This window comes from Plectropomus leopardus, chromosome 10, assembly GCF_026936395.1.
Source record: "Plectropomus leopardus strain MGB_pleo_1.0 chromosome 10, ASM2693639v1, whole genome shotgun sequence".
Taxonomy (NCBI): Eukaryota; Metazoa; Chordata; class Actinopteri; order Perciformes; family Serranidae; genus Plectropomus; species Plectropomus leopardus.
The window spans coordinates 1251815-1278703 of NC_142185.1; the positions used below are offsets into that span (position 1 = coordinate 1251815).

General features: G+C 58.7%; 31 non-coding genes across 31 annotated transcripts; all 31 read right to left on the reverse strand.

Annotated features, from left to right (window-relative positions):
- Positions 1-298: 298 nt before the first annotated feature.
- Positions 299-460, reverse strand: LOC148188402 (U1 spliceosomal RNA). The gene has a single exon (XR_015777782.1). It is a non-coding gene; the product is annotated as a U1 spliceosomal RNA (small nuclear RNA).
- Positions 461-1151: 691 nt separating this feature from the next.
- LOC148188403 (U1 spliceosomal RNA) lies at positions 1152-1312 on the reverse strand. Its single transcript, XR_015777793.1, has one exon. It is a non-coding gene; the product is annotated as a U1 spliceosomal RNA (small nuclear RNA).
- Positions 1313-2004: 692 nt separating this feature from the next.
- Positions 2005-2167, reverse strand: LOC148188404 (U1 spliceosomal RNA). Its single transcript, XR_015777849.1, has one exon. It is a non-coding gene; the product is annotated as a U1 spliceosomal RNA (small nuclear RNA).
- Positions 2168-2858: 691 nt separating this feature from the next.
- LOC148188405 (U1 spliceosomal RNA) lies at positions 2859-3020 on the reverse strand. Its single transcript, XR_015777780.1, has one exon. It is a non-coding gene; the product is annotated as a U1 spliceosomal RNA (small nuclear RNA).
- Positions 3021-3717: 697 nt separating this feature from the next.
- Positions 3718-3879, reverse strand: LOC148188406 (U1 spliceosomal RNA). The gene has a single exon (XR_015777790.1). It is a non-coding gene; the product is annotated as a U1 spliceosomal RNA (small nuclear RNA).
- Positions 3880-4582: 703 nt separating this feature from the next.
- On the reverse strand, positions 4583-4746 carry LOC148188407 (U1 spliceosomal RNA). The gene has a single exon (XR_015777816.1). It is a non-coding gene; the product is annotated as a U1 spliceosomal RNA (small nuclear RNA).
- Positions 4747-5437: 691 nt separating this feature from the next.
- LOC148188408 (U1 spliceosomal RNA) lies at positions 5438-5600 on the reverse strand. Its single transcript, XR_015777850.1, has one exon. It is a non-coding gene; the product is annotated as a U1 spliceosomal RNA (small nuclear RNA).
- A 695-nt stretch (positions 5601-6295) lies between these two features.
- On the reverse strand, positions 6296-6458 carry LOC148188409 (U1 spliceosomal RNA). Its single transcript, XR_015777858.1, has one exon. It is a non-coding gene; the product is annotated as a U1 spliceosomal RNA (small nuclear RNA).
- Positions 6459-7157: 699 nt separating this feature from the next.
- LOC121939276 (U1 spliceosomal RNA) lies at positions 7158-7321 on the reverse strand. The gene has a single exon (XR_015777822.1). It is a non-coding gene; the product is annotated as a U1 spliceosomal RNA (small nuclear RNA).
- Positions 7322-8022: 701 nt separating this feature from the next.
- On the reverse strand, positions 8023-8184 carry LOC148188410 (U1 spliceosomal RNA). Its single transcript, XR_015777781.1, has one exon. It is a non-coding gene; the product is annotated as a U1 spliceosomal RNA (small nuclear RNA).
- Positions 8185-8881: 697 nt separating this feature from the next.
- On the reverse strand, positions 8882-9044 carry LOC121966377 (U1 spliceosomal RNA). The gene has a single exon (XR_015777851.1). It is a non-coding gene; the product is annotated as a U1 spliceosomal RNA (small nuclear RNA).
- Positions 9045-9739: 695 nt separating this feature from the next.
- On the reverse strand, positions 9740-9901 carry LOC148188411 (U1 spliceosomal RNA). The gene has a single exon (XR_015777804.1). It is a non-coding gene; the product is annotated as a U1 spliceosomal RNA (small nuclear RNA).
- Positions 9902-10599: 698 nt separating this feature from the next.
- Positions 10600-10762, reverse strand: LOC148188412 (U1 spliceosomal RNA). The gene has a single exon (XR_015777852.1). It is a non-coding gene; the product is annotated as a U1 spliceosomal RNA (small nuclear RNA).
- Positions 10763-11457: 695 nt separating this feature from the next.
- LOC148188413 (U1 spliceosomal RNA) lies at positions 11458-11620 on the reverse strand. The gene has a single exon (XR_015777853.1). It is a non-coding gene; the product is annotated as a U1 spliceosomal RNA (small nuclear RNA).
- A 696-nt stretch (positions 11621-12316) lies between these two features.
- On the reverse strand, positions 12317-12480 carry LOC148188414 (U1 spliceosomal RNA). The gene has a single exon (XR_015777823.1). It is a non-coding gene; the product is annotated as a U1 spliceosomal RNA (small nuclear RNA).
- A 706-nt stretch (positions 12481-13186) lies between these two features.
- Positions 13187-13350, reverse strand: LOC121939221 (U1 spliceosomal RNA). The gene has a single exon (XR_015777824.1). It is a non-coding gene; the product is annotated as a U1 spliceosomal RNA (small nuclear RNA).
- Positions 13351-14048: 698 nt separating this feature from the next.
- On the reverse strand, positions 14049-14211 carry LOC148188415 (U1 spliceosomal RNA). Its single transcript, XR_015777854.1, has one exon. It is a non-coding gene; the product is annotated as a U1 spliceosomal RNA (small nuclear RNA).
- A 700-nt stretch (positions 14212-14911) lies between these two features.
- Positions 14912-15075, reverse strand: LOC121939282 (U1 spliceosomal RNA). Its single transcript, XR_015777825.1, has one exon. It is a non-coding gene; the product is annotated as a U1 spliceosomal RNA (small nuclear RNA).
- A 703-nt stretch (positions 15076-15778) lies between these two features.
- Positions 15779-15942, reverse strand: LOC148188416 (U1 spliceosomal RNA). The gene has a single exon (XR_015777826.1). It is a non-coding gene; the product is annotated as a U1 spliceosomal RNA (small nuclear RNA).
- A 690-nt stretch (positions 15943-16632) lies between these two features.
- On the reverse strand, positions 16633-16796 carry LOC148188417 (U1 spliceosomal RNA). Its single transcript, XR_015777827.1, has one exon. It is a non-coding gene; the product is annotated as a U1 spliceosomal RNA (small nuclear RNA).
- A 695-nt stretch (positions 16797-17491) lies between these two features.
- On the reverse strand, positions 17492-17654 carry LOC148188418 (U1 spliceosomal RNA). Its single transcript, XR_015777863.1, has one exon. It is a non-coding gene; the product is annotated as a U1 spliceosomal RNA (small nuclear RNA).
- A 698-nt stretch (positions 17655-18352) lies between these two features.
- On the reverse strand, positions 18353-18516 carry LOC148188419 (U1 spliceosomal RNA). The gene has a single exon (XR_015777828.1). It is a non-coding gene; the product is annotated as a U1 spliceosomal RNA (small nuclear RNA).
- Positions 18517-19211: 695 nt separating this feature from the next.
- On the reverse strand, positions 19212-19374 carry LOC148188420 (U1 spliceosomal RNA). The gene has a single exon (XR_015777784.1). It is a non-coding gene; the product is annotated as a U1 spliceosomal RNA (small nuclear RNA).
- Positions 19375-20064: 690 nt separating this feature from the next.
- Positions 20065-20227, reverse strand: LOC148188421 (U1 spliceosomal RNA). The gene has a single exon (XR_015777772.1). It is a non-coding gene; the product is annotated as a U1 spliceosomal RNA (small nuclear RNA).
- Positions 20228-20918: 691 nt separating this feature from the next.
- LOC148188422 (U1 spliceosomal RNA) lies at positions 20919-21082 on the reverse strand. Its single transcript, XR_015777841.1, has one exon. It is a non-coding gene; the product is annotated as a U1 spliceosomal RNA (small nuclear RNA).
- A 696-nt stretch (positions 21083-21778) lies between these two features.
- On the reverse strand, positions 21779-21942 carry LOC148188423 (U1 spliceosomal RNA). Its single transcript, XR_015777829.1, has one exon. It is a non-coding gene; the product is annotated as a U1 spliceosomal RNA (small nuclear RNA).
- A 699-nt stretch (positions 21943-22641) lies between these two features.
- LOC148188424 (U1 spliceosomal RNA) lies at positions 22642-22805 on the reverse strand. The gene has a single exon (XR_015777830.1). It is a non-coding gene; the product is annotated as a U1 spliceosomal RNA (small nuclear RNA).
- Positions 22806-23502: 697 nt separating this feature from the next.
- On the reverse strand, positions 23503-23666 carry LOC148188425 (U1 spliceosomal RNA). Its single transcript, XR_015777831.1, has one exon. It is a non-coding gene; the product is annotated as a U1 spliceosomal RNA (small nuclear RNA).
- Positions 23667-24351: 685 nt separating this feature from the next.
- Positions 24352-24515, reverse strand: LOC148188426 (U1 spliceosomal RNA). The gene has a single exon (XR_015777832.1). It is a non-coding gene; the product is annotated as a U1 spliceosomal RNA (small nuclear RNA).
- Positions 24516-25216: 701 nt separating this feature from the next.
- LOC148188427 (U1 spliceosomal RNA) lies at positions 25217-25378 on the reverse strand. Its single transcript, XR_015777860.1, has one exon. It is a non-coding gene; the product is annotated as a U1 spliceosomal RNA (small nuclear RNA).
- A 699-nt stretch (positions 25379-26077) lies between these two features.
- Positions 26078-26238, reverse strand: LOC148188428 (U1 spliceosomal RNA). The gene has a single exon (XR_015777798.1). It is a non-coding gene; the product is annotated as a U1 spliceosomal RNA (small nuclear RNA).
- Between the last annotated feature and the right edge of the window lie 651 nt (positions 26239-26889).

The following is a 26889-nucleotide window of genomic DNA, read 5'->3' on the forward strand; positions in this document are numbered from 1 at the left end:
ACTTCGGATTTTATTGTGCATTTGCTTGCAATCTATTCGAGCTTCTTAACGAGCACACCGTCGGTTCATTGGCACTGGCGTTTAAGCACCACTTCGCGGCTTCAGCGCGAAGCCTCGGCGCGGTTATGTCGCCCGTGCCGGTTTAACATTCCCGCCCGCTCGGCGGCACGGCAGAAACAAGCGAAGCACCGTGGAGCTTGGGCCTGGCGAACCAGTTGGACGGAGGGCGCGGCGCCAGCGGCGCTTCACCTCCCGTCAGCGCAGCGGCGGCGAGCAGCGGCTTCATTCAACATGACGGTCGGGGAGAGCGGGACGCAGTCCCCACTAGCAGAAATTATGCAGTCGAGATTCCCACATTTGGGGAATTCGCTGGGGTCAACAGAGCCGGAGTGCAATGGCTGAGCCTCGCCCAGGGTGAACCACCTTCTTGATCACGGTATCGCCCCTGCCAGGTAAGTATGAAGCGGGAGGCTGGGAGAAAGGGCCCCCATTCCCAGACGCAGCACTCTGGCTGACGGTTCCCAAGACACCGAATCTCAGACTTCCCTGCCCTCAGCGTTAGCTCACCTTGGCAAGCGCTTACTGCCTCTCAGAAAGGAACCGAGGGCCCGTGACTGCACAAAAGCGCAAAAGCTAATCATCCGTACTGTGGCAGAGCGTTCCCAGGACAGTTATTCTGTCGTTCAAAAGGAAAGCACACGCGATACATTCATTGCGACCCGTTTGAAAGGGCCACAGCCGCTCTGCTGCCCTTGACGGAATACGGGAAAGCGGTTCGCGGGCTTGGCGTGCGATTGGAAATGTAAGGGCCAGCGAATCGTAGCGGACCTCCACTGTCCCCTCAGATTTTGTCGACTTGGATTTTATTGTGCATTTGCTTGCAATCTATTCGAGCTTCTTAACGAGCACACCGTCGGTTCATTGGCACTGGCGTTTAAGCACAACTTCGCGGCTTCAGCGCGAAGCCTCGGCGCGGTTATGTCGCCGTGCGGTTTAACATTCCCGCCCGCTCGGCGGCACGGCAGAAACAAGCGAAGCACCGTGGAGCTTGGGCCTGGCGAACCAGTTGGACGGAGGGCGCGGCGCTTGGCGGCGCTTCACCTCCCGTCAGCACGCAGCGGCGAGCCGCGCCGCTTCATTCAACATGACGGTCGGGGAGAGCGGGACGCAGTCCCCACTAGCAGAAATTATGCAGTCGAGATTCCCACATTTGGGGAATTCGCTGGGGTCAACAGAGCCGAGTGCAATGGCTGAGCCTCGCCCAGGGTGAACCACCTTCTTGATCACGGTATCGCCCCTGCCAGGTAAGTATGAAGCGGGAGGCTGGGAGAAAGGGCCCCATTCCCAGGCGCAGCACTCTGGCTGACGGTTCCCAAGACACCGAATCTCAGACTTCCCTGCCCTCAGCGTTAGCTCACCTTGGCAAGCGCTTACTGCCTCTCAGAAAGGAACCGAGGGCCCGTGACTGCACAAAAGCGCAAAAGCTAATCATCCGTACTGTGGCAGAGCGTTCCCAGGACAGTTATTCTGTCGTTCAAAAGGAAAGCACACGCGATACATTCATTGCGACCCGTTTGAAAGGGCCACAGCCGCGCTCTGCTGCCCTTGACGGAATACGGGAAACGGTTCGCGGGCTTGGCGTGCGATTGGAAATGTAAGGGCCAACGAATCGCAACGGACCTCCACTGTCCCCTCAGATTTTGTCGACTTCGATTTTATTGTGCATTTGCTTGCAATCTATTCGAGCTTCTTAACGAGCACACCGTCGGTTCATTGGCACTGGCGTTTAAGCACAACTTCGCGGCTTCAGCGCGAAGCCTCGGCGCGGTTATGTCGCCGTGCCGGTTTAACATTCCCGCCCGCTCGGCGGGCGGCAGAAACAAGCGAAGCACCGTGGAGCTTGGGCCTGGCGAACCAGTTGGACGGAGGGCCGCGGCGCAGCGGGCGCTTCACCTCCCCGTCAGCACGCGGCGGCGAGCATGGCGGCTTCATTCAACATGACGGTCGGGGAGAGCGCGGACGCAGTCCCCACTAGCAGAAATTATGCAGTCGAGATTCCCACATTTGGGGAATTCGCTGGGGTCAACAGAGCCGGAGTGCAATGGCTGAGCCTCGCCCAGGGTGAACCACCTTCTTGATCACGGTATCGCCCCTGCCAGGTAAGTATGAAGTGGGAGGCTGGGAGAAAGGGCCCCATTCCCAGACGCAGCACTCTGGCTGACGGTTCCCAAGACACCGAATCTCAGACTTCCCTGCCCTCAGCGTTAGCTCACCTTGGCAAGCGCGCTTACTGCCTCTCAGAAAGGAACCGAGGGCCCGTGACTGCACAAAAGCGCAAAAGCTAATCATCCGTACTGTGGCAGAGCGTTCCCAGGACAGTTATTCTGTCGTTCAAAAGGAAAGCACACGCGATACATTCATTGCGACCCGTTTGAAAGGGCCACAGCCGCTCTGCTGCCCTTGACGGAATACGGGAAGCGGTTCGCGGGCTTGGCGTGCGATTGGAAATGTAAGGGCCAGCGAATGTAGCGGACCTCCACTGTCCCTCAGATTTTGTCGACTTCGGATTTTATTGTGCATTTGCTTGCAATCTATTCGAGCTTCTTAACGCGCACACCGTCGGTTCATTGGCACTGGCGTTTAAGCACAACTTCGCGGCTTCAGCGCGAAGCCTCGGCGCGGTTATGTCGCCGTGCGGTTTAACATTCCCGCCCGCTCGGCGGCACGGCAGAGCAAGCGAAGCACCGTGGAGCTTGGGCCTGGCGAACCAGTTGGACGGAGGGTCGCGGCGCCAGCGGCGCTTCACCTCCCCGTCAGCACGCAGCGGCGAGCAGCGGCGGCTTCATTCAACATGACGGTCGGGGAGAGCGCGACGCAGTCCCCACTAGCAGAAATTATGCAGTCGAGATTCCCACATTTGGGGAATTCGCTGGGGTCAACAGAGCCGGAGTGCAATGGCTGAGCCTCGCCCAGGGTGAACCACCTTCTTGATCACGGTATCGCCCCTGCCAGGTAAGTATGAAGCGGGAGGCTGGGAGAAAGGGCCCCCATTCCCAGACGCAGCACTCTGGCTGACGGTTCCCAAGACACCGAATCTCAGACTTCCCTGCCCTCAGCGTTAGCTCACCTTGGCAAGCGCTTACTGCCTCTCAGAAAGGAACCGAGGGCCCGTGACTGCACAAAAGCGCAAGAGCCAATCATCCGTACTGTGGCAGAGCGTTCCCAGGACAGTTATTCGGTCGTTCAAAAGGACAGCACACGCGATACATTCATTGCGACCCGTTGGAAAGGGCCACAGCCGCTCTGCTGCCCTTGACGGAATACGGGAAGCGGTTCGCGGGCTTGGCGTGCGATTGGAAATGTAAGGGCCAACGAATCGCAACGGACCTCCACTGTCCCTCAGATTTTGTCGACTTCGGATTTTATTGTGCATTTGCTTGCAATCTATTCGAGCTCCTTAACGAGCACACCGTCGGTTCATTGGCACTGGCGTTTAAGCACAACTTCGCGGCTTCGAGCGCGAAGCCTCGGCGCGGTTGTAATCGCCGTGCGGTTTAACATTCCCGCCCGCTCGGCGGCACGGCAGAAACAAGCGAAGCACCGTGGAGCTTGGGCCTGAGCGAACCAGTTGGACGGAGGGCCGCGACGCTTCGCGGCGCTTCACCTCCCAGTCAGCACGGCGGCGAGCAGCCGCGCCGGCTTCATTCAACATGACGGTCGGGGAGAGCGCGGACGCAGTCCCCACTAGCAGAAATTATGCAGTCGAGATTCCCACATTTGGGGAATTCGCTGGGGTCAACAGAGCCGGAGTGCAATGGCTGAGCCTCGCCCAGGGTGAACCACCTTCTTGATCACGGTATCGCCCTGCCAGGTAAGTATGAAGCGGGAGGCTGGGAGAAAGGGCCCCATTCCCAGACGCAGCACTCTGGCTGACGGTTCCCAAGACACCGAATCTCAGACTTCCCTGCCCTCAGCGTTAGCTCACCTTGGCAAGCGCTTACTGCCTCTCAGAAAGGAACCGAGGGCCCGTGACTGCACAAAAGCGCAAAAGCTAATCATCCGTACTGTGGCAGAGCGTTCCCAGGACAGTTATTCTGTCGTTCAAAAGGAAAGCACACGCGATACATTCATTGCGACCCGTTTGAAAGGGCCACAGCCGCGCTCTGCTGCCCTTGACGGAATACGGGGAACGGTTCGCGGGCTTGGCGTGCGATTGGAAATGTAAGGGCCAGCGAATCGCATAGCGGACCTCCACTGTCCCCTCAGATTTTGTCGACTTCGGATTTTATTGTGCATTTGCTTGCAATCTATTCGAGCTTCTTAACGAGCACACCGTCGGTTCATTGGCACTGGCGTTTAAGCACAACTCGCGGCTTCAAGCGCCGAAGCCTCGGCGCGGTTGTAATCGCCGTGCCGGTTTAACATTCCCCGCCCGCTCGGCGGCACGGCAGAAACAAGCGAAGCACCGTGGAGCTTGGGCCTGGCGAACCAGTTGGACGGAGGGCGCGGCGCTCAGCGGCGCTTCACCTCCCGTCAGCACGCGCGGCGGCGAGCCGCGGCCGGCTTCGTTCAACATGACGGTCGGGGGAGAGCGCGGACGCAGTCCCCCACTAGCAGAAATTATGCAGTCGAGATTCCCACATTTGGGGAATTCGCTGGGGTCAACAGAGCCGGAGTGCAATGGCTGAGCCTCGCCCAGGGTGAACCACCTTCTTGATCACGGTATCGCCCCTGCCAGGTAAGTATGAAGCGGGAGGCTGGGAGAAAGGGCCCCCATTCCCAGACGCAGCACTCTGGCTGACGGTTCCCAAGACACCGAATCTCAGACTTCCCTGCCCTCAGCGTTAGCTCACCTTGGCAAGCGCTTACTGCCTCTCAGAAAGGAACCGAGGGCCCGTGACTGCACAAAAGCGCAAAAGCTAATCATCCGTACTGTGGCAGAGCGTTCCCAGGACAGTTATTCTGTCGTTCAAAAGGAAAGCACACGCGATACATTCATTGCGACCCGTTTGAAAGGGCCACAGCCGCGCTCTGCTGCCCTTGACGGAATACGGGAAACGGTTCGCGGGCTTGGCGTGCGATTGGAAATGTAAGGGCCAACGAATCGCAACGGACCTCCACTGTCCCCTCAGATTTTGTCGACTTCGGATTTTATTGTGCATTTGCTTGCAATCTATTCGAGCTTCTTAACGAGCACACCGTCGGTTCATTGGCACTGGCGTTTAAGCACAACTTCGCGGCTTCAGCGCGAAGCCTCGGCGCGGTTGTAATCGCCGTGCCGGTTTAACATTCCCCGCCGCTCGGCGGCACGGCAGAAACAAGCGAAGCACCGTGGAGCTTGGGCCGGCGAACCAGTTGGACGGAGGGCCGCGGCGTCAGCGGCGCTTCACCTCCCGTCAGCACGCGGCGAGCATGGCGGCTTCATTCAACATGACGGTCGGGGAGAGCGCGGACGCAGTCCCCACTAGCAGAAATTATGCAGTCGAGATTCCCACATTTGGGGAATTCGCTGGGGTCAACAGAGCCGGAGTGCAATGGCTGAGCCTCGCCCAGGGTGAACCACCTTCTTGATCACGGTATCGCCCCTGCCAGGTAAGTATGAAGCGGGAGGCTGGGAGAAAGGGCCCCCATTCCCAGACGCAGCACTCTGGCTGACGGTTCCCAAGACACCGAATCTCAGACTTCCCTGCCCTCAGCGTTAGCTCACCTTGGCAAGCGCTTACTGCCTCTCAGAAAGGAACCGAGGGCCCGTGACTGCACAAAAGCGCAAAAGCTAATCATCCGTACTGTGGCAGAGCGTTCCCAGGACAGTTATTCTGTCGTTCAAAAGGAAAGCACACGCGATACATTCATTGCGACCCGTTTGAAAGGGCCACAGCCGCGCTCTGCTGCCCTTGACGGAATACGGGAACGGTTCGCGGGCTTGGCGTGCGATTGGAAATGTAAGGGCCAGCGAATCGCAACGGACCTCCACTGTCCCTCAGATTTTGTCGACTTCGGATTTTATTGTGCATGTGCTTGCAATCTATTCGAGCTTCTTAACGAGCACACCGTCGGTTCATTGGCACTGGCGTTTAAGCACAACTCGCGGCTTCGAGCGCGAAGCCTCGGCGCGGTTGTAATCGCCGTGCGGTTTAACATTCCCGCCCGCTCGGCGGCACGGCAGAGCAAACGAAGCACCGTGGAGCTTGGGCCCACGGCGAACCAGTTGGACGGAGGGCCGCGGCGCCATGGGCGCTTCACCTCCCGTCAGCACGCGCGGCGAGCCGCGCGGCAGCTTCATTCAACATGACGGTCGGGGAGAGCGCGGACGCAGTCCCCACAAGCAGAAATTATGCAGTCGAGATTCCCACATTTGGGGAATTCGCTGGGGTCAACAGAGCCGGAGTGCAATGGCTGAGCCTCGCCCAGGGTGAACCACCTTCTTGATCACGGTATCGCCCCTGCCAGGTAAGTATGAAGCGGGAGGCTGGGAGAAAGGGCCCCCATTCCCAGACGCAGCACTCTGGCTGACGGTTCCCAAGACACCGAATCTCAGACTTCCCTGCCCTCAGCGTTAGCTCACCTTGGCAAGCGCTTACTGCCTCTCAGAAAGGAACCGAGGGCCCGTGACTGCACAAAAGCGCAAAAGCTAATCATCCGTACTGTGGCAGAGCGTTCCCAGGACAGTTATTCTGTCGTTCAAAAGGAAAGCACACGATACATTCATTGCGACCCGTTTGAAAGGGCCACAGCCGCGCTTCTGCTGCCCTTGACGGAATACGGAAACGGTTCGCGGGCTTGGCGTGCGATTGGAAATGTAAGGGCCAACGAATCGCAACGGACCTCCACTGTCCCCTCAGATTTTGTCGACTTGGATTTTATTGTGCATTTGCTTGCAATCTATTCGAGCTTCTTAACGAGCACACCGTCGGTTCATTGGCACTGGCGTTTAAGCACAACTTCGCGGCTTCAAGCGCGAAGCCTCGGCGCGGTTGTAATCGCCGTGCGGTTTAACATTCCCGCCCGCTCGGCGGCACGGCAGAGCAAACGAAGCACCGTGGAGCTTGGGCCCACGAGCGAACCAGTTGGACGGAGGGCCGCGGCGCTTCGCGGCGCTTCACCTCCCCGTCAGCACGCGGCGGCGAGCCGCGGCCGGCTTCATTCAACATGACGGTCGGGGGAGAGCGCGGACGCAGTCCCCCACTAGCAGAAATTATGCAGTCGAGATTCCCACATTTGGGGAATTCGCTGGGGTCAACAGAGCCGGAGTGCAATGGCTGAGCCTCGCCCAGGGTGAACCACCTTCTTGATCACGGTATCGCCCCTGCCAGGTAAGTATGAAGCGGGAGGCTGGGAGAAAGGGCCCCATTCCCAGACGCAGCACTCTGGCTGACGGTTCCCAAGACACCGAATCTCAGACTTCCCTGCCCTCCGCGTTAGCTCACCTTGGCAAGCGCTTACTGCCTCTCAGAAAGGAACCGAGGGCCCGTGACTGCACAAAAGCGCAAAAGCTAATCATCCGTACTGTGGCAGAGCGTTCCCAGGACAGTTATTCTGTCGTTCAAAAGGAAAGCACACGCGATACATTCATTGCGACCCGTTTGAAAGGGCCACAGCCGCGCTTCTGCTGCCCTTGACGGAATACGGAAACGGTTCGCGGGCTTGGCGTGCGATTGGAAATGTAAGGGCCAACGAATCGCAACGGACCTCCACTGTCCCCTCAGATTTTGTCGACTTCGGATTTTATTGTGCATTTGCTTGCAATCTATTCGAGCTTCTTAACGAGCACACCGTCGGTTCATTGGCACTGGCGTTTAAGCACAACTCGCGGCTTCAAGCGCCGAAGCCTCGGCGCGGTTGTAATCGCCGTGCCGGTTTAACATTCCCCGCCCGCTCGGCGGCACGGCAGAGCAAACGAAGCACCGTGGAGCTTGGGCCCACGAGCGAACCAGTTGGACGGAGGGCCGCGGCGTCAGCGGGCGCTTCACCTCCCGTCAGCACGCGGCGGCGAGCCGCGGCCGGCTTCATTCAACATGACGGTCGGGGAGAGCGCGACGCAGTCCCCACTAGCAGAAATTATGCAGTCGAGATTCCCACATTTGGGGAATTCGCTGGGGTCAACAGAGCCGGAGTGCAATGGCTGAGCCTCGCCCAGGGTGAACCACCTTCTTGATCACGGTATCGCCCCTGCCAGGTAAGTATGAAGCGGGAGGCTGGGAGAAAGGGCCCCCATTCCCAGACGCAGCACTCTGGCTGACGGTTCCCAAGACACCGAATCTCAGACTTCCCTGCCCTCAGCGTTAGCTCACCTTGGCAAGCGCTTACTGCCTCTCAGAAAGGAACCGAGGGCCCGTGACTGCACAAAAGCGCAAAAGCTAATCATCCGTACTGTGGCAGAGCGTTCCCAGGACAGTTATTCTGTCGTTCAAAAGGAAAGCACACGCGATACATTCATTGCGACCCGTTTGAAAGGGCCACAGCAGCGCTTCTGCTGCCCTTGACGGAATACGGAAACGGTTCGCGGGCTTGGCGTGCGATTGGAAATGTAAGGGCCAACGAATCGCAACGGACCTCCACTGTCCCTCAGATTTTGTCGACTTCGGATTTTATTGTGCATTTGCTTGCAATCTATTCGAGCTTCTTAACGAGCACACCGTCGGTTCGTTGGCACTGGCGTTTAAGCACAACTCGCGGCTTCAAGCGCCGAAGCCTCGGCGCGGTTGTAATCGCCGTGCCGGTTTAACATTCCCGCCGCCGGGCGGCACGGCAGAGCAAATTAAGCACCGTGAAGCTTCGGCCCACGACTGAACCAATTGGACAGAGGGCCGCGGCGCCAGCGCGCTTCACCTCCCCGTCCAGCACGCGCGGCGGCAGCCAGCCGCTTCATTCAACATGACGGTCGGGGAGAGCGCGGACGCAGTCCCCACTAGCAGAAATTATGCAGTCGAGATTCCCACATTTGGGGAATTCGCTGGGGTCAACAGAGCCGGAGTGCAATGGCTGAGCCTCGCCCAGGGTGAACCACCTTCTTGATCACGGTATCGCCCCTGCCAGGTAAGTATGAAGCGGGAGGCTGGGAGAAAGGGCCCCCATTCCCAGACGCAGCACTCTGGCTGACGGTTCCCAAGACACCGAATCTCAGACTTCCCTGCCCTCAGCGTTAGCTCACCTTGGCAAGCGCTTACTGCCTCTCAGAAAGGAACCGAGGGCCCGTGACTGCACAAAAGCGCAAAAGCTAATCATCCGTACTGTGGCAGAGCGTTCCCAGGACAGTTATTCTGTCGTTCAAAAGGAAAGCACACGCGATACATTCATTGCGACCCGTTTGAAAGGGCCACAGCCGCGCTTCTGCTGCCCTTGACGGAATACGGGAAACGGTTCGCGGGCTTGGCGTGCGATTGGAAATGTAAGGGCCAACGAATCGCAACGGACCTCCACTGTCCCCTCAGATTTTGTCGACTTCGGATTTTATTGTGCATTTGCTTGCAATCTATTCGAGCTTCTTAACGAGCACACCGTCGGTTCATTGGCACTGGCGTTTAAGCACAACTCGCGGCTTCGAGCGCCGAAGCCTCGGCGCGGTTGTAATCGCCGTGCCGGTTTAACATTCCCGCCCGCCGGCACGGCAGAGCAAGCGAAGCACCGTGGAGCTTGGGCCCACGAGCGAACCAGTTGGACGGAGGGCCGCGGCGTCATGGGCGCTTCACCTCCCCGTCAGCACGCGGCGGCGCAGCCGCGGCTTCATTCAACATGACGGTCGGGGAGAGCGCGACGCAGTCCCCCACTAGCAGGAATGATGCAGGCGAGATTCCCACATTTGGGGAATACGATGGGGTCAACAGAGCCGAGTGCAATGGCTGAGCCTCGCCCAGGGTGAACCACCTTCTTGATCACGGTATCGCCCCTGCCAGGTAAGTATGAAGCGGGAGGCTGGGAGAAAGGGCCCCCATTCCCAGACGCAGCACTCTGGCTGACGGTTCCCAAGACACCGAATCTCAGACTTCCCTGCCCTCAGCGTTAGCTCACCTTGGCAAGCGCTTACTGCCTCTCAGAAAGGAACCGAGGGCCCGTGACTGCACAAAAGCGCAAAAGCTAATCATCCGTACTGTGGCAGAGCGTTCCCAGGACAGTTATTCTGTCGTTCAAAAGGAAAGCACACGCGATACATTCATTGCGACCCGTTTGAAAGGGCCACAGCCGCGCTCTGCTGCCCTTGACGGAATACGGGAAACGGTTCGCGGGCTTGGCGTGCGATTGGAAATGTAAGGGCCAACGAATCGCAACGGACCTCCACTGTACCCTCAGATTTTGTCGACTTCGGATTTTATTGTGCATTTGCTTGCAAACTATTCGAGCGTCTTAACGAGCACACCGTCGGTTCATTGGCACTGGCGTTTAAGCACAACTCGCGGCTTCAAGCGCCGAAGCCTCGGCGCGGTTGTAATCGCCGTGCCGGTTTAACATTCCCCGCCCGCTCGGCGGCACGGCAGAGCAAACGAAGCACCGTGGAGCTTGGGCCCACGAAATAACCAGTTGGACGGAGGGCCGCGACGCCGGGGCGCTTCACCTCCCCGTCAGCACGCCGCGGCAGCCGCGCCGCTTCATTCAACATGACGGTCGGGGAGAGCGCGGACGCAGTCCCCACTAGCAGAAATTATGCAGTCGAGATTCCCACATTTGGGGAATTCGCTGGGGTCAACAGAGCCGGAGTGCAATGGCTGAGCCTCGCCCAGGGTGAACCACCTTCTTGATCACGGTATCGCCCCTGCCAGGTAAGTATGAAGCGGGAGGCTGGGAGAAAGGGCCCCCATTCCCAGACGCAGCACTCTGGCTGACGGTTCCCAAGACACCGAATCTCAGACTTCCCTGCCCTCAGCGTTAGCTCACCTTGGCAAGCGCTTACTGCCTCTCAGAAAGGAACCGAGGGCCCGTGACTGCACAAAAGCGCAAAAGCTAATCATCCGTACTGTGGCAGAGCGTTCCCAGGACAGTTATTCTGTCGTTCAAAAGGAAAGCACACGCGATACATTCATTGCGACCCGCTTGAAAGGGCCACAGCCGCGCTCTGCTGCCCTTGACGGAATACGGGAAACGGTTCGCGGGCTTGGCGTGCGATTGGAAATGTAAGGGCCAACGAATCGCAACGGACCTCCACTGTCCCCTCAGATTTTGTCGACTTCGGATTTTATTGTGCATTTGCTTGCAATCTATTCGAGCTTCTTAACGTTCACGCCGTCGGTTCATTGGCACAGCCGTTCAAGCACAACTTCGCGGCTTCAGCGCGAAGCCTCGGCGCGGTTGTAATCGCCGTGCGGTTTAACATTCCCGCCCGCTCGGCGGCACGGCAGAGCAAGCGAAGCACCGTGGAGCTTGGGCCCGAGCGAACCAGTTGGACGGAGGGTCGCGGCGCCAGCGGCGCTTCACCTCCCGTCAGCACGCGGCGGCGAGCATGGCCGGCTTCATTCAACATGACGGTCGGGGAGAGCGCGGACGCAGTCCCCACTAGCAGAAATTATGCAGTCGAGATTCCCACATTTGGGGAATTCGCTGGGGTCAACAGAGCCGGAGTGCAATGGCTGAGCCTCGCCCAGGGTGAACCACCTTCTTGATCACGGTATCGCCCCTGCCAGGTAAGTATGAAGCGGGAGGCTGGGAGAAAGGGCCCCCATTCCCAGACGCAGCACTCTGGCTGACGGTTCCCAAGACACCGAATCTCAGACTTCCCTGCCCTCAGCGTTAGCTCACCTTGGCAAGCGCTTACTGCCTCTCAGAAAGGAACCGAGGGCCCGTGACTGCACAAAAGCGCAAAGCTAATCATCCGTACTGTGGCAGAGCGTTCCCAGGACAGTTATTCTGTCGTTCAAAAGGAAAGCACACGCGATACATTCATTGCGACCCGTTTGAAAGGGCCACAGCCGCGCTCTGCTGCCCTTGACGGAATACGGGAAACGGTTCGCGGGCTTGGCGTGCGATTGGAAATGTAAGGGCCAACGAATCGCAACGGACCTCCACTGTCCCCTCAGATTTTGTCGACTTCGGATTTTATTGTGCATTTGCTTGCAATCTATTCGAGCTTCTTAACGAGCACACCGTCGGTTCATTGGCACTGGCGTTTAAGCACAACTCGCGGCAGCGCCAAGCCTCGGCGCGGTTGTAATCGCCGTGCCGGTTTAACATTCCCCGCCCGCTCGGCGGCACGGCAGAGCAAACGGCACCGTGGAGCTTGGGCCCACGAGCGAACCAGTTGGACGGAGGGCCGCGGCGCCAGCGGGCGCTTCACCTCCCCGTCAGCACGCGGCGGCGAGCCGCGGCCGGCTTCATTCAACATGACGGTCGGGGGAGAGCGCGGACGCAGTCCCCCACTAGCAGAAATTATGCAGTCGAGATTCCCACATTTGGGGAATTCGCTGGGGTCAACAGAGCCGGAGTGCAATGGCTGAGCCTCGCCCAGGGTGAACCACCTTCTTGATCACGGTATCGCCCCTGCCAGGTAAGTATGAAGCGGGAGGCTGGGAGAAAGGGCCCCCATTCCCAGACGCAGCACTCTGGCTGACGGTTCCCAAGACACCGAATCTCAGACTTCCCTGCCCTCAGCGTTAGCTCACCTTGGCAAGCGCTTACTGCCTCTCAGAAAGGAACCGAGGGCCCGTGACTGCACAAAAGCGCAAAAGCTAATCATCCGTACTGTGGCAGAGCGTTCCCAGGACAGTTATTCTGTCGTTCAAAAGGAAAGCACACGCGATACATTCATTGCGACCCGCTTGAAAGGGCCACAGCCGCGCTTCTGCTGCCCTTGACGGAATACGGGAAACGGTTCGCGGGCTTGGCGTGCGATTGGAAATGTAAGGGCCAACGAATCGCAACGGACCTCCACTGTCCCCTCAGATTTTGTCGACTTCGGATTTTATTGTGCATTTGCTTGCAATCTATTCGAGCTTCTTAACGAGCACACCGTCGGTTCGTTGGCACTGGCGTTTAAGCACAACTCGCGGCTTCAAGCGCCGAAGCCTCGGCGCGGTTGTAATCGCCGTGCCGGTTTAACATTCCCCGCCCGCTCGGCGGCACGGCAGAGCAAACGAAGCACCGTGGAGCTTGGGCCCACGAGCGAACCAGTTGGACGGAGGGCCGCGGCGCTTCGCGGCGCTTCACCTCCCCGTCCAGCACGCGGCGGCGAGCCGCGGCCGGCTTCATTCAACATGACGGTCGGGGGAGAGCGCGGACGCAGTCCCCCACTAGCAGAAATTATGCAGTCGAGATTCCCACATTTGGGGAATTCGCTGGGGTCAACAGAGCCGGAGTGCAATGGCTGAGCCTCGCCCAGGGTGAACCACCTTCTTGATCACGGTATCGCCCCTGCCAGGTAAGTATGAAGCGGGAGGCTGGGAGAAAGGGCCCCCATTCCCAGACGCAGCACTCTGGCTGACGGTTCCCAAGACACCGAATCTCAGACTTCCCTGCCCTCAGCGTTAGCTCACCTTGGCAAGCGCTTACTGCCTCTCAGAAAGGAACCGAGGGCCCGTGACTGCACAAAAGCGCAAAAGCTAATCATCCGTACTGTGGCAGAGCGTTCCCAGGACAGTTATTCTGTCGTTCAAAAGGAAAGCACACGCGATACATTCATTGCGACCCGTTTGAAAGGGCCACAGCCGCGCTCTGCTGCCCTTGACGGAATACGGGAAACGGTTCGCGGGCTTGGCGTGCGATTGGAAATGTAAGGGCCAACGAATCGCAACGGACCTCCACTGTCCCTCAGATTTTGTTGACTTCGGATTTTATTGAGCATTTGCTTGCAATCTATTCGAGCTTCTTAACGAGCACACCGTCGGTTCATTGGCACTGGCGTTTAAGCACAACTCGCGGCTTCGAGCGCCGAAGCCTCGGCGCGGTTGTAATCGCCGTGCCGGTTTAACATTCCCCGCCCGCTCGGCGGCACGGCAGAGCAAACGAAGCACCGTGGAGCTTGGGCCCACGAGCGAACCAGTTGGACGGAGGGCCGCGGCGCTTCGCGGCGCTTCACCTCCCCGTCAGCACGCGGCGGCGAGCCGCCGCTTCATTCAACATGACGGTCGGGGAGAGCGCGGACGCAGTCCCCACTAGCAGAAATTATGCAGTCGAGATTCCCACATTTGGGGAATTCGCTGGGGTCAACAGAGCCGGAGTGCAATGGCTGAGCCTCGCCCAGGGTGAACCACCTTCTTGATCACGGTATCGCCCCTGCCAGGTAAGTATGAAGCGGGAGGCTGGGAGAAAGGGCCCCCATTCCCAGACGCAGCACTCTGGCTGACGGTTCCCAAGACACCGAATCTCAGACTTCCCTGCCCTCAGCGTTAGCTCACCTTGGCAAGCGCTTACTGCCTCTCAGAAAGGAACCGAGGGCCCGTGACTGCACAAAAGCGCAAAAGCTAATCATCCGTACTGTGGCAGAGCGTTCCCAGGACAGTTATTCTGTCGTTCAAAAGGAAAGCACACGCGATACATTCATTGCGACCCGCTTGAAAGGGCCACAGCCGCGCTCTGCTGCCCTTGACGGAATACGGGAAACGGTTCGCGGGCTTGGCGTGCGATTGGAAATGTAAGGGCCAACGAATCGCAACGGACCTCCACTGTCCCCTCAGATTTTGTCGACTTCGGATTTTATTGTGCATTTGCTTGCAATCTATTCGAGCTTCTTAACGAGCACACCGTCGGTTCATTGGCACTGGCGTTTAAGCACAACTCGCGGCTTCAAGCGCCGAAGCCTCGGCGCGGTTGTAATCGCCGTGCGGTTTAACATTCCCGCCCGCTCGGCGGCACGGCAGAGCAAGCGGCACCGTGGAGCTTGGGCCCACGAGCGAACCAGTTGGACGGAGGGCCGCTGGCGTCATGGGCGCTTCACCTCCCCGTCAGCACGCGGCGGCGAGCCGCGGCCGGCTTCGTTCAACATGACGGTCGGGGGAGAGCGCGGACGCAGTCCCCCACTAGCAGAAATTATGCAGTCGAGATTCCCACATTTGGGGAATTCGCTGGGGTCAACAGAGCCGGAGTGCAATGGCTGAGCCTCGCCCAGGGTGAACCACCTTCTTGATCACGGTATCGCCCCTGCCAGGTAAGTATGAAGCGGGAGGCTGGGAGAAAGGGCCCCCATTCCCAGACGCAGCACTCTGGCTGACGGTTCCCAAGACACCGAATCTCAGACTTCCCTGCCCTCAGCGTTAGCTCACCTTGGCAAGCGCTTACTGCCTCTCAGAAAGGAACCGAGGGCCCGTGACTGCACAAAAGCGCAAAAGCTAATCATCCGTACTGTGGCAGAGCGTTCCCAGGACAGTTATTCTGTCGTTCAAAAGGAAAGCACACGCGATACATTCATTGCGACCCGCTTGAAAGGGCCACAGCCGCGCTTCTGCTGCCCTTGACGGAATACGGAAACGGTTCGCGGGCTTGGCGTGCGATTGGAAATGTAAGGGCCAACGAATCGCAACGGACCTCCACTGTCCCCTCAGATTTTGTCGACTTCGGATTTTATTGTGCATTTGCTTGCAATCTATTCGAGCTTCTTAACGAGCACACCGTCGGTTCATTGGCACTGGCGTTTAAGCACAACTCGCGGCTTCGAGCGCCGAAGCCTCGGCGCGGTTGTAATCGCCGTGCCGGTTTAACATTCCCCGCCCGCTCGGCGGCACGGCAGAGCAAACGAAGCACCGTGGAGCTTGGGCCCACGAGCGAACCAGTTGGACGGAGGGCCGCGACTTCAAGGGCGCTTCACCTCCCCGCCAGCACGCGGCGGCGAGCCGCGGCCGGCTTCATTCAACATGACGGTCGGGGGAGAGCGCGGACGCAGTCCCCCACTAGCAGAAATTATGCAGTCGAGATTCCCACATTTGGGGAATTCGCTGGGGTCAACAGAGCCGGAGTGCAATGGCTGAGCCTCGCCCAGGGTGAACCACCTTCTTGATCACGGTATCGCCCCTGCCAGGTAAGTATGAAGCGGGAGGCTGGGAGAAAGGGCCCCCATTCCCAGACGCAGCACTCTGGCTGACGGTTCCCAAGACACCGAATCTCAGACTTCCCTGCCCTCAGCGTTAGCTCACCTTGGCAAGCGCTTACTGCCTCTCAGAAAGGAACCGAGGGCCCGTGACTGCACAAAAGCGCAAAAGCTAATCATCCGTACTGTGGCAGAGCGTTCCCAGGACAGTTATTCTGTCGTTCAAAAGGAAAGCACACGCGATACATTCATTGCGACCCGCTTGAAAGGGCCACAGCCGCGCTTCTGCTGCCCTTGACGGAATACGGAAACGGTTCGCGGGCTTGGCGTGCGATTGAAATGTAAGGGCCAACGAATCGCAACGGACCTCCACTGTCCCCTCAGATTTTGTCGACTTCGGATTTTATTGTGCATTTGCTTGCAATCTATTCGAGCTTCTTAACGAGCACACCGCCGGGTTCATTGGCACTGGCGTTTAAGCACAACCGCGGCTTCAGCGCCGAAGCCTCGGGCGCGTTGTAATCGCCGTGCCGGTTTAACATTCCACCGCCGGGCGGCACGGCAGAGCAAACGGCACCGTGGAGCTTGGGCCCACGAGCGAACCAGTTGGACGGAGGGCCGCGGCGCTTGGGCGCTTCACCTCCCCGTCAGCACGCGCGGAGCCGCGCCGCTTCATTCAACATGACGGTCGGGGGAGAGCGCGGACGCAGTCCCCCACTAGCAGAAATTATGCAGTCGAGATTCCCACATTTGGGGAATTCGCTGGGGTCAACAGAGCCGGAGTGCAATGGCTGAGCCTCGCCCAGGGTGAACCACCTTCTTGATCACGGTATCGCCCCTGCCAGGTAAGTATGAAGCGGGAGGCTGGGAGAAAGGGCCCCATTCCCAGACGCAGCACTCTGGCTGACGGTTCCCAAGACACCCAATCACAGACTTCCCTGCCCTCAGCGTTAGCTCACCTTGGCAAGCGCTTACTGCCTCTCAGAAAGGAACCGAGGGCCCGTGACTGCACAAAAGCGCAAAAGCTAATCATCCGTACTGTGGCAGAGCGTTCCCAGGACAGTTATTCTGTCGTTCAAAAGGAAAGCACACGCGATACATTCATTGCGACCCGCTTGAAAGGGCCACAGCCGCGCTTCTGCTGCCCTTGACGGAATACGGAAACGGTTCGCGGGCTTGGCGTGCGATTGGAAATGTAAGGGCCAACGAATCGCAACGGACCTCCACTGTCCCCTCAGATTTTGTCGACTTCGGATTTTATTGTGCATTTGCTTGCAATCTATTCGAGCTTCTTAACGAGCACACCGTCGGTTCATTGGCACTGGCGTTCAAGCACAACTCGCGGCTTCGAGCGCCAAGCCTCGGCGCGGTTGTAATCGCCGTGCCGGTTTAACATTCCCCGCCCGCCGGGCGGCACGGCAGAGCAAACGGCACCGTGGAGCTTGGGCCCACGAAATAACCAGTTGGACGGAGGGCCGCGGCGCCAAGGGCGCTTCACCTCCCGTCAGCACGCGCGGCGCAGCCGCGCCGCTTCATTCAACATGACGGTCGGGGAGAGCGCGACGCAGTCCCCCACTAGCAGAAATTATGCAGTCGAGATTCCCACATTTGGGGAATTCGCTGGGGTCAACAGAGCCGGAGTGCAATGGCTGAGCCTCGCCCAGGGTGAACCACCTTCTTGATCACGGTATCGCCCCTGCCAGGTAAGTATGAAGCGGGAGGCTGGGAGAAAGGGCCCCATTCCCAGACGCAGCACTCTGGCTGACGGTTCCCAAGACACCGAATCTCAGACTTCCCTGCCCTCAGCGTTAGCTCACCTTGGCAAGCGCTTACTGCCTCTCAGAAAGGAACCGAGGGCCCGTGACTGCACAAAAGCGCAAAAGCTAATCATCCGTACTGTGGCAGAGCGTTCCCAGGACAGTTATTCTGTCGTTCAAAAGGAAAGCACACGCGATACATTCATTGCGACCCGTTTGAAAGGGCCACAGCCGCGCTCTGCTGCCCTTGACGGAATACGGGAAACGGTTCGCGGGCTTGGCGTGCGATTGGAAATGTAAGGGCCAACGAATCGCAACGGACCTCCACTGTCCCCTCAGATTTTGTCGACTTCGGATTTTATTGTGCATTTGCTTGCAATCTATTCGAGCTTCTTAACGAGCACACCGTCGGTTCATTGGCCCTGGCGTTTAAGCACAACTTCGCGGCTTCGAGCGCCAAGCCTCGGCGCGGTTGTAATCGCCGTGCCGGTTTAACATTCCGCCCGCCGGGCGGCACGGCAGAGCAAACGGCACCGTGGAGCTTGGGCCCACGAGCGAACCAGTTGGACGGAGGGCCGCTGGCGTCAGCGGGCGCTTCACCTCCCCGTCAGCACGCGGCGGACAGCCGCGCCGCTTCATTCAACATGACGGTCGGGGGAGAGCGCGGACGCAGTCCCCCACTAGCAGAAATTATGCAGTCGAGATTCCCACATTTGGGGAATTCGCTGGGGTCAACAGAGCCGGAGTGCAATGGCTGAGCCTCGCCCAGGGTGAACCACCTTCTTGATCACGGTATCGCCCCTGCCAGGTAAGTATGAAGCGGGAGGCTGGGAGAAAGGGCCCCCATTCCCAGACGCAGCACTCTGGCTGACGGTTCCCAAGACACCGAATCTCAGACTTCCCTGCCCTCAGCGTTAGCTCACCTTGGCAAGCGCTTACTGCCTCTCAGAAAGGAACCGAGGGCCCGTGACTGCACAAAAGCGCAAAAGCTAATCATCCGTACTGTGGCAGAGCGCTCCCAGGACAGTTATTCTGTCGCTCAAAAGGAAAGCACACGCGATACATTCATTGCGACCCGCTTGAAAGGGCCACAGCCGCGCTTCTGCTGCCCTTGACGGAATACGGAAACGGTTCGCGGGCTTGGCGTGCGATTGGAAATGTAAGGGCCAACGAATCGCAACGGACCTCCACTGTCCCCTCAGATTTTGTCGACTTCGGATTTTATTGTGCATTTGCTTGCAATCTATTCGAGCTTCTTAACGAGCACACCGTCGGTTCATTGGCACTGGCGTTTAAGCACAACTCGCGGCTTCGAGCGCCAAGCCTCGGCGCGCGGTTGTAATCGCCGTGCCGGTTTAACATTCCCCGCCCGCTCGGCGGCACGGCAGAGCAAACGAAGCACCGTGGAGCTTGGGCCCACGAGCGAACCAGTTGGACGGAGGGCCGCGGCGTTTCACCTCCCCGTCAGCACGCGGCGGCGAGCCGCGGCCGGCTTCATTCAACATGACGGTCGGGGGAGAGCGCGGACGCAGTCCCCCACTAGCAGAAATTATGCAGTCGAGATTCCCACATTTGGGGAATTCGCTGGGGTCAACAGAGCCGGAGTGCAATGGCTGAGCCTCGCCCAGGGTGAACCACCTTCTTGATCACGGTATCGCCCTGCCAGGTAAGTATGAAGCGGGAGGCTGGGAGAAAGGGCCCCATTCCCAGACGCAGCACTCTGGCTGACGGTTCCCAAGACACCGAATCTCAGACTTCCCTGCCCTCAGCGTTAGCTCACCTTGGCAAGCGCTTACTGCCTCTCAGAAAGGAACCGAGGGCCCGTGACTGCACAAAAGCGCAAAAGCTAATCATCCGTACTGTGGCAGAGCGTTCCCAGGACAGTTATTCTGTCGTTCAAAAGGAAAGCACACGCGATACATTCATTGCGACCCGCTTGAAAGGGCCACAGCCGCGCTCTGCTGCCCTTGACGGAATACGGGAAACGGTTCGCGGGCTTGGCGTGCGATTGGAAATGTAAGGGCCAACGAATCGCAACGGACCTCCACTGTCCCCTCAGATTTTGTCGACTTCGGATTTTATTGTGCATTTGCTTGCAATCTATTCGAGCTTCTTAACGAGCACACCGTCGGTTCATTGGCACTGGCGTTTAAGCACAACTTCGCGGCTTCAGCGCCAAGCCTCGGGCGGTTGTAATCGCCGTGCCGGTTTAACATTCCGCCCGCCGGGCGGCACGGCAGAGCAAACGAAGCACCGTGGAGCTTGGGCCCACGAGCGAACCAGTTGGACGGAGGGCGCGGCGCGCGGCGCTTCACCTCCCGTCAGCACGCGCGGCGAGCCGCGCCGCTTCATTCAACATGACGGTCGGGGAGAGCGCGACGCAGTCCCCCACTAGCAGAAATTATGCAGTCGAGATTCCCACATTTGGGGAATTCGCTGGGGTCAACAGAGCCGGAGTGCAATGGCTGAGCCTCGCCCAGGGTGAACCACCTTCTTGATCACGGTATCGCCCCTGCCAGGTAAGTATGAAGCGGGAGGCTGGGAGAAAGGGCCCCATTCCCAGACGCAGCACTCTGGCTGACGGTTCCCAAGACACCGAATCTCAGACTTCCCTGCCCTCAGCGTTAGCTCACCTTGGCAAGCGCTTACTGCCTCTCAGAAAGGAACCGAGGGCCCGTGACTGCACAAAAGCGCAAAAGCTAATCATCCGTACTGTGGCAGAGCGTTCCCAGGACAGTTATTCTGTCGTTCAAAAGGAAAGCACACGCGATACATTCATTGCGACCCGCTTGAAAGGGCCACAGCCGCTCTGCTGCCCTTTGACGGAATACGGGAAACGGTTCGCGGGCTTGGCGTGCGATTGAAATGTAAGGGCCAACGAATCGCAACGGACCTCCACTGTCCCCTCAGATTTTGTCGACTTCGGATTTTATTGTGCATTTGCTTGCAATCTATTCGAGCTTCTTAACGAGCACACCGTCGGTTCATTGGCACTGGCGTTTAAGCACAACTCGCGCTTCAGCGCCAAGCCTCGGGCGCGGGTTGTAATCGCCGTGCCGGTTTAACATTCCGCCCGCCGGGCGGCACGGCAGAGCAAACGAAGCACCGTGGAGCTTGGGCCCACGAGCGAACCAGTTGGACGGAGGGCCGGCGCCAAGGGCGCTTCACCTCCCCGTCAGCACGCGCGGCGAGCCGCGCCGCTTCATTCAACATGACGGTCGGGGAGAGCGCGGACGCAGTCCCCCACTAGCAGAAATTATGCAGTCGAGATTCCCACATTTGGGGAATTCGCTGGGGTCAACAGAGCCCGAGTGCAATGGCTGAGCCTCGCCCAGGGTGAACCACCTTCTTGATCACGGTATCGCCCCTGCCAGGTAAGTATGAAGCGGGAGGCTGGGAGAAAGGGCCCCCATTCCCAGACGCAGCACTCTGGCTGACGGTTCCCAAGACACCGAATCTCAGACTTCCCTGCCCTCAGCGTTAGCTCACCTTGGCAAGCGCTTACTGCCTCTCAGAAAGGAACCGAGGGCCCGTGACTGCACAAAAGCGCAAAAGCTAATCATCCGTACTGTGGCAGAGCCGCCCCAGGACAGTTATTCTGTCGCTCAAAAGGAAAGCACACGCGATACATTCATTGCGACCCGCTTGAAAGGGCCACAGCCGCGCTTCTGCTGCCCTTGACGGAATACGGAAACGGTTCGCGGGCTTGGCGTGCGATTGGAAATGTAAGGGCCAACGAATCGCAACGGACCTCCACTGTCCCTCAGATTTTGTCGACTTCGGATTTTATTGTGCATTTGCTTGCAATCTATTCGAGCTTCTTAACGAGCACACCGTCGGTTCATTGGCACTGGCGTTTAAGCACAACTTCGCGGCTTCAAGCGCCAAGCCTCGGCGCGGTTGTAATCGCCGTGCCGGTTTAACATTCCCGCCCGCCGGGCGGCACGGCAGAGCAAACGGCACCGTGGAGCTTGGGCCCACGAAATAACCAGTTGGACGGAGGGCCGCGGCGCCAAGGGCGCTTCACCTCCCGTCAGCACGCCGCGGCGAGCCGCGCCGCTTCATTCAACATGACGGTCGGGGGAGAGCGCGGACGCAGTCCCCCACTAGCAGAAATTATGCAGTCGAGATTCCCACATTTGGGGAATTCGCTGGGGTCAACAGAGCCGGAGTGCAATGGCTGAGCCTCGCCCAGGGTGAACCACCTTCTTGATCACGGTATCGCCCCTGCCAGGTAAGTATGAAGCGGGAGGCTGGGAGAAAGGGCCCCATTCCCAGACGCAGCACTCTGGCTGACGGTTCCCAAGACACCGAATCTCAGACTTCCCTGCCCTCAGCGTTAGCTCACCTTGGCAAGCGCTTACTGCCTCTCAGAAAGGAACCGAGGGCCCGTGACTGCACAAAAGCGCAAAAGCTAATCATCCGTACTGTGGCAGAGCGTTCCCAGGACAGTTATTCTGTCGTTCAAAAGGAAAGCACACGCGATACATTCATTGCGACCCGCTTGAAAGGGCCACAGCCGCGCTCTGCTGCCCTTGACGGAATACGGGAAACGGTTCGCGGGCTTGGCGTGCGATTGGAAATGTAAGGGCCAACGAATCGCAACGGACCTCCACTGTCCCCTCAGATTTTGTCGACTTCGGATTTTATTGTGCATTTGCTTGCAATCTATTCGAGCTTCTTAACGAGCACACCGTCGGTTCATTGGCACTGGCGTTTAAGCACAACTCGCGGCTTCGAGCGCCGAAGCCTCGGCGCGGTTGTAATCGCCGTGCCGGTTTAACATTCCCCGCCCGCTCGGCGGCACGGCAGAGCAAACGAAGCACCGTGGAGCTTGGGCCCACGAGCGAACCAGTTGGACGGAGGGCGCGGCGTCAGCGGGCGCTTCACCTCCCCGCCAGCACGCGCGGCGAGCCGCGCCGCTTCATTCAACATGACGGTCGGGGGAGAGCGCGGACGCAGTCCCCCACTAGCAGAAATTATGCAGTCGAGATTCCCACATTTGGGGAATTCGCTGGGGTCAACAGAGCCGGAGTGCAATGGCTGAGCCTCGCCCAGGGTGAACCACCTTCTTGATCACGGTATCGCCCCTGCCAGGTAAGTATGAAGCGGGAGGCTGGGAGAAAGGGCCCCATTCCCAGACGCAGCACTCTGGCTGACGGTTCCCAAGACACCGAATCTCAGACTTCCCTGCCCTCAGCGTTAGCTCACCTTGGCAAGCGCTTACTGCCTCTCAGAAAGGAACCGAGGGCCCGTGACTGCACAAAAGCGCAAAAGCTAATCATCCGTACTGTGGCAGAGCGTTCCCAGGACAGTTATTCTGTCGTTCAAAAGGAAAGCACACGCGATACATTCATTGCGACCCGTTTGAAAGGGCCACAGCCGCGCTCTGCTGCCCTTGACGGAATACGGGAAACGGTTCGCGGGCTTGGCGTGCGATTGGAAATGTAAGGGCCAACGAATCGCAACGGACCTCCACTGTCCCCTCAGATTTTGTCGACTTCGGATTTTATTGTGCATTTGCTTGCAATCTATTCGAGCTTCTTAACGAGCACACCGTCGGTTCATTGGCACTGGCGTTTAAGCACAACTTCGCGGCTTCAAGCGCCAAGCCTCGGCGCGGTTGTAATCGCCGTGCCGGTTTAACATTCCCGCCGCCGGGCGGCACGGCAGAGCAAACGAAGCACCGTGGAGCTTGGGCCCACGAGCGAACCAGTTGGACGGAGGGCGCGGCGCTTGGGCGCTTCACCTCCCGCCAGCACGCGCGGCGAGCAGCCGCGCCGCTTCGTTCAACATGACGGTCGGGGGAGAGCGCGGACGCAGTCCCCCACTAGCAGAAATTATGCAGTCGAGATTCCCACATTTGGGGAATTCGCTGGGGTCAACAGAGCCGGAGTGCAATGGCTGAGCCTCGCCCAGGGTGAACCACCTTCTTGATCACGGTATCGCCCCTGCCAGGTAAGTATGAAGCGGGAGGCTGGGAGAAAGGGCCCCATTCCCAGACGCAGCACTCTGGCTGACGGTTCCCAAGACACCGAATCTCAGACTTCCCTGCCCTCAGCGTTAGCTCACCTTGGCAAGCGCTTACTGCCTCTCAGAAAGGAACCGAGGGCCCGTGACTGCACAAAAGCGCAAAAGCTAATCATCCGTACTGTGGCAGAGCGTTCCCAGGACAGTTATTCTGTCGTTCAAAAGGAAAGCACACGCGATACATTCATTGCGACCCGCTTGAAAGGGCCACAGCCGCGCTTCTGCTGCCCTTGACGGAATACGGGAAACGGTTCGCGGGCTTGGCGTGCGATTGGAAATGTAAGGGCCAACGAATCGCAACGGACCTCCGATTTTGTCGACTTCGGATTTTATTGTGCATTTGCTTGCAATCTATTCGAGCTTCTTAACGAGCACACCGTCGGTTCATTGGCACTGGCGTTTAAGCACAACCGCGGCTTCGGCGCGAAGCCTCGGCGGTTATGTAATCGCCGTGCGGTTTAACATTCCCGCCCGCTTTCGGCGGCACGGCAGAGCAAACGAAGCACCGTGGAGCTTGGGCCCACGAGCGAACCAGTTGGACGGAGGGCCGCGGCGCCATGGGCGCTTCACCTCCCGTCAGCACGCGCGGCGAGCCGCGCCGGCTTCATTCAACATGACGGTCGGGGGAGAGCGCGGACGCAGTCCCCCACTAGCAGAAATTATGCAGTCGAGATTCCCACATTTGGGGAATTCGCTGGGGTCAACAGAGCCGGAGTGCAATGGCTGAGCCTCGCCCAGGGTGAACCACCTTCTTGATCACGGTATCGCCCCTGCCAGGTAAGTATGAAGCGGGAGGCTGGGAGAAAGGGCCCCCATTCCCAGACGCAGCACTCTGGCTGACGGTTCCCAAGACACCGAATCTCAGACTTCCCTGCCCTCAGCGTTAGCTCACCTTGGCAAGCGCTTACTGCCTCTCAGAAAGGAACCGAGGGCCCGTGACTGCACAAAAGCGCAAAAGCTAATCATCCGTACTGTGGCAGAGCGTTCCCAGGACAGTTATTCTGTCGCTCAAAAGGAAAGCACACGCGATACATTCATTGCGACCCGCTTGAAAGGGCCACAGCCGCTCTGCTGCCCTTGACGGAATACGGAAACGGTTCGCGGGCTTGGCGTGCGATTGGAAATGTAAGGGCCAACGAATCGCAACGGACCTCCACTGTCCCTCATATTTTGTCGACTTCGGATTTTATTGTGCATTTGCTTGCAATCTATTCGAGCTTCTTAACGAGCACACCGTCGGTTCATTGGCACTGGCGTTTAAGCACAACTCGCGGCTTCGAGCGCCAAGCCTCGGCGCCGGTTGTAATCGCCGTGCCGGTTTAACATTCCCCGCCCGCTCGGCGGCACGGCAGAGCAAACGAAGCACCGTGGAGCTTGGGCCCACGAGCGAACCAGTTGGACGGAGGGCCGCGGCGCTTCGCGGCGCTTCACCTCCCCGTCAGCACGCGGCGGCGAGCCGCGGCCGGCTTCATTCAACATGACGGTCGGGGGAGAGCGCAGACGCAGTCCCCACTAGCAGAAATTATGCAGTCGAGATTCCCACATTTGGGGAATTCGCTGGGGTCAACAGAGCCGGAGTGCAATGGCTGAGCCTCGCCCAGGGTGAACCACCTTCTTGATCACGGTATCGCCCCTGCCAGGTAAGTATGAAGCGGGAGGCTGGGAGAAAGGGCCCCATTCCCAGACGCAGCACTCTGGCTGACGGTTCCCAAGACACCGAATCTCAGACTTCCCTGCCCTCAGCGTTAGCTCACCTTGGCAAGCGCTTACTGCCTCTCAGAAAGGAACCGAGGGCCCGTGACTGCACAAAAGCGCAAAAGCTAATCATCCGTACTGTGGCAGAGCGTTCCCAGGACAGTTATTCTGTCGCTCAAAAGGAAAGCACACGCGATACATTCATTGCGACCCGCTTGAAAGGGCCACAGCCGCGCTCTGCTGCCCTTGACGGAATACGGGAAACGGTTCGCGGGCTTGGCGTGCGATTGGAAATGTAAGGGCCAACGAATCGCAACGGACCTCCACTGTCCCCTCAGATTTTGTCGACTTCGGATTTTATTGTGCATTTGCTTGCAATCTATTCGAGCTTCTTAACGAGCACACCGTCGGTTCATTGGCACTGGCGTTCAAGCACAACTCGCGGCTTCAAGCGCCGAAGCCTCGGGCGCGGTTGTAATCGCCGTGCCGGTTTAACATTCGCCCGCCGGGCGGCACGGCAGAGCAAACGGCACCGTGGAGCTTGGGCCCACGAGCGAACCAGTTGGACGGAGGGCCGCGGGCGCCATGGGCGCTTCACCTCCCCGTCCAGCACGCCGCGGCGCAGCCGCGCCGGCTTCATTCAACATGACGGTCGGGGAGAGCGCGGACGCAGTCCCCCACTAGCAGAAATTATGCAGTCGAGATTCCCACATTTGGGGAATTCGCTGGGGTCAACAGAGCCGAGTGCAATGGCTGAGCCTCGCCCAGGGTGAACCACCTTCTTGATCACGGTATCGCCTGCCAGGTAAGTATGAAGCGGGAGGCTGGGAGAAAGGGCCCCAGTCCCAGACGCAGCACTCTGGCTGACGGTTCCCAAGACACCGAATCTCAGACTTCCCTGCCCTCAGCGTTAGCTCACCTTGGCAAGCGCTTACTGCCTCTCAGAAAGGAACCGAGGGCCCGTGACTGCACAAAAGCGCAAAAGCTAATCATCCGTACTGTGGCAGAGCGTTCCCAGGACAGTTATTCTGTAGATCAAAAGGAAAGCACACGCGATACATTCATTGCGACCCGCTTGAAAGGGCCACAGCCGCGCTCTGCTGCCCTTGACGGAATACGGGAAACGGTTCGCGGGCTTGGCGTGCGATTGGAAATGTAAGGGCCAACGAATCGCAACGGACCTCCACTGTCCCCTCAGATTTTGTCGACTTCGGATTTTATTGTGCATTTGCTTGCAATCTATTCGAGCTTCTTAACGAGCACACCGTCGGTTCATTGGCACTGGCGTTTAAGCACAACCGCGGCTTCAAGCGCCAAGCCTCGGGCGCGGTTGTAATCGCCGTGCCGGTTTAACATTCCGCCCGCCGGGCGGCACGGCAGAGCAAACGGCACCGTGGAGCTTGGGCCCACGAGCGAACCAGTTGGACGGAGGGCCGCGGCGCCAGCGGGCGCTTCACCTCCCCG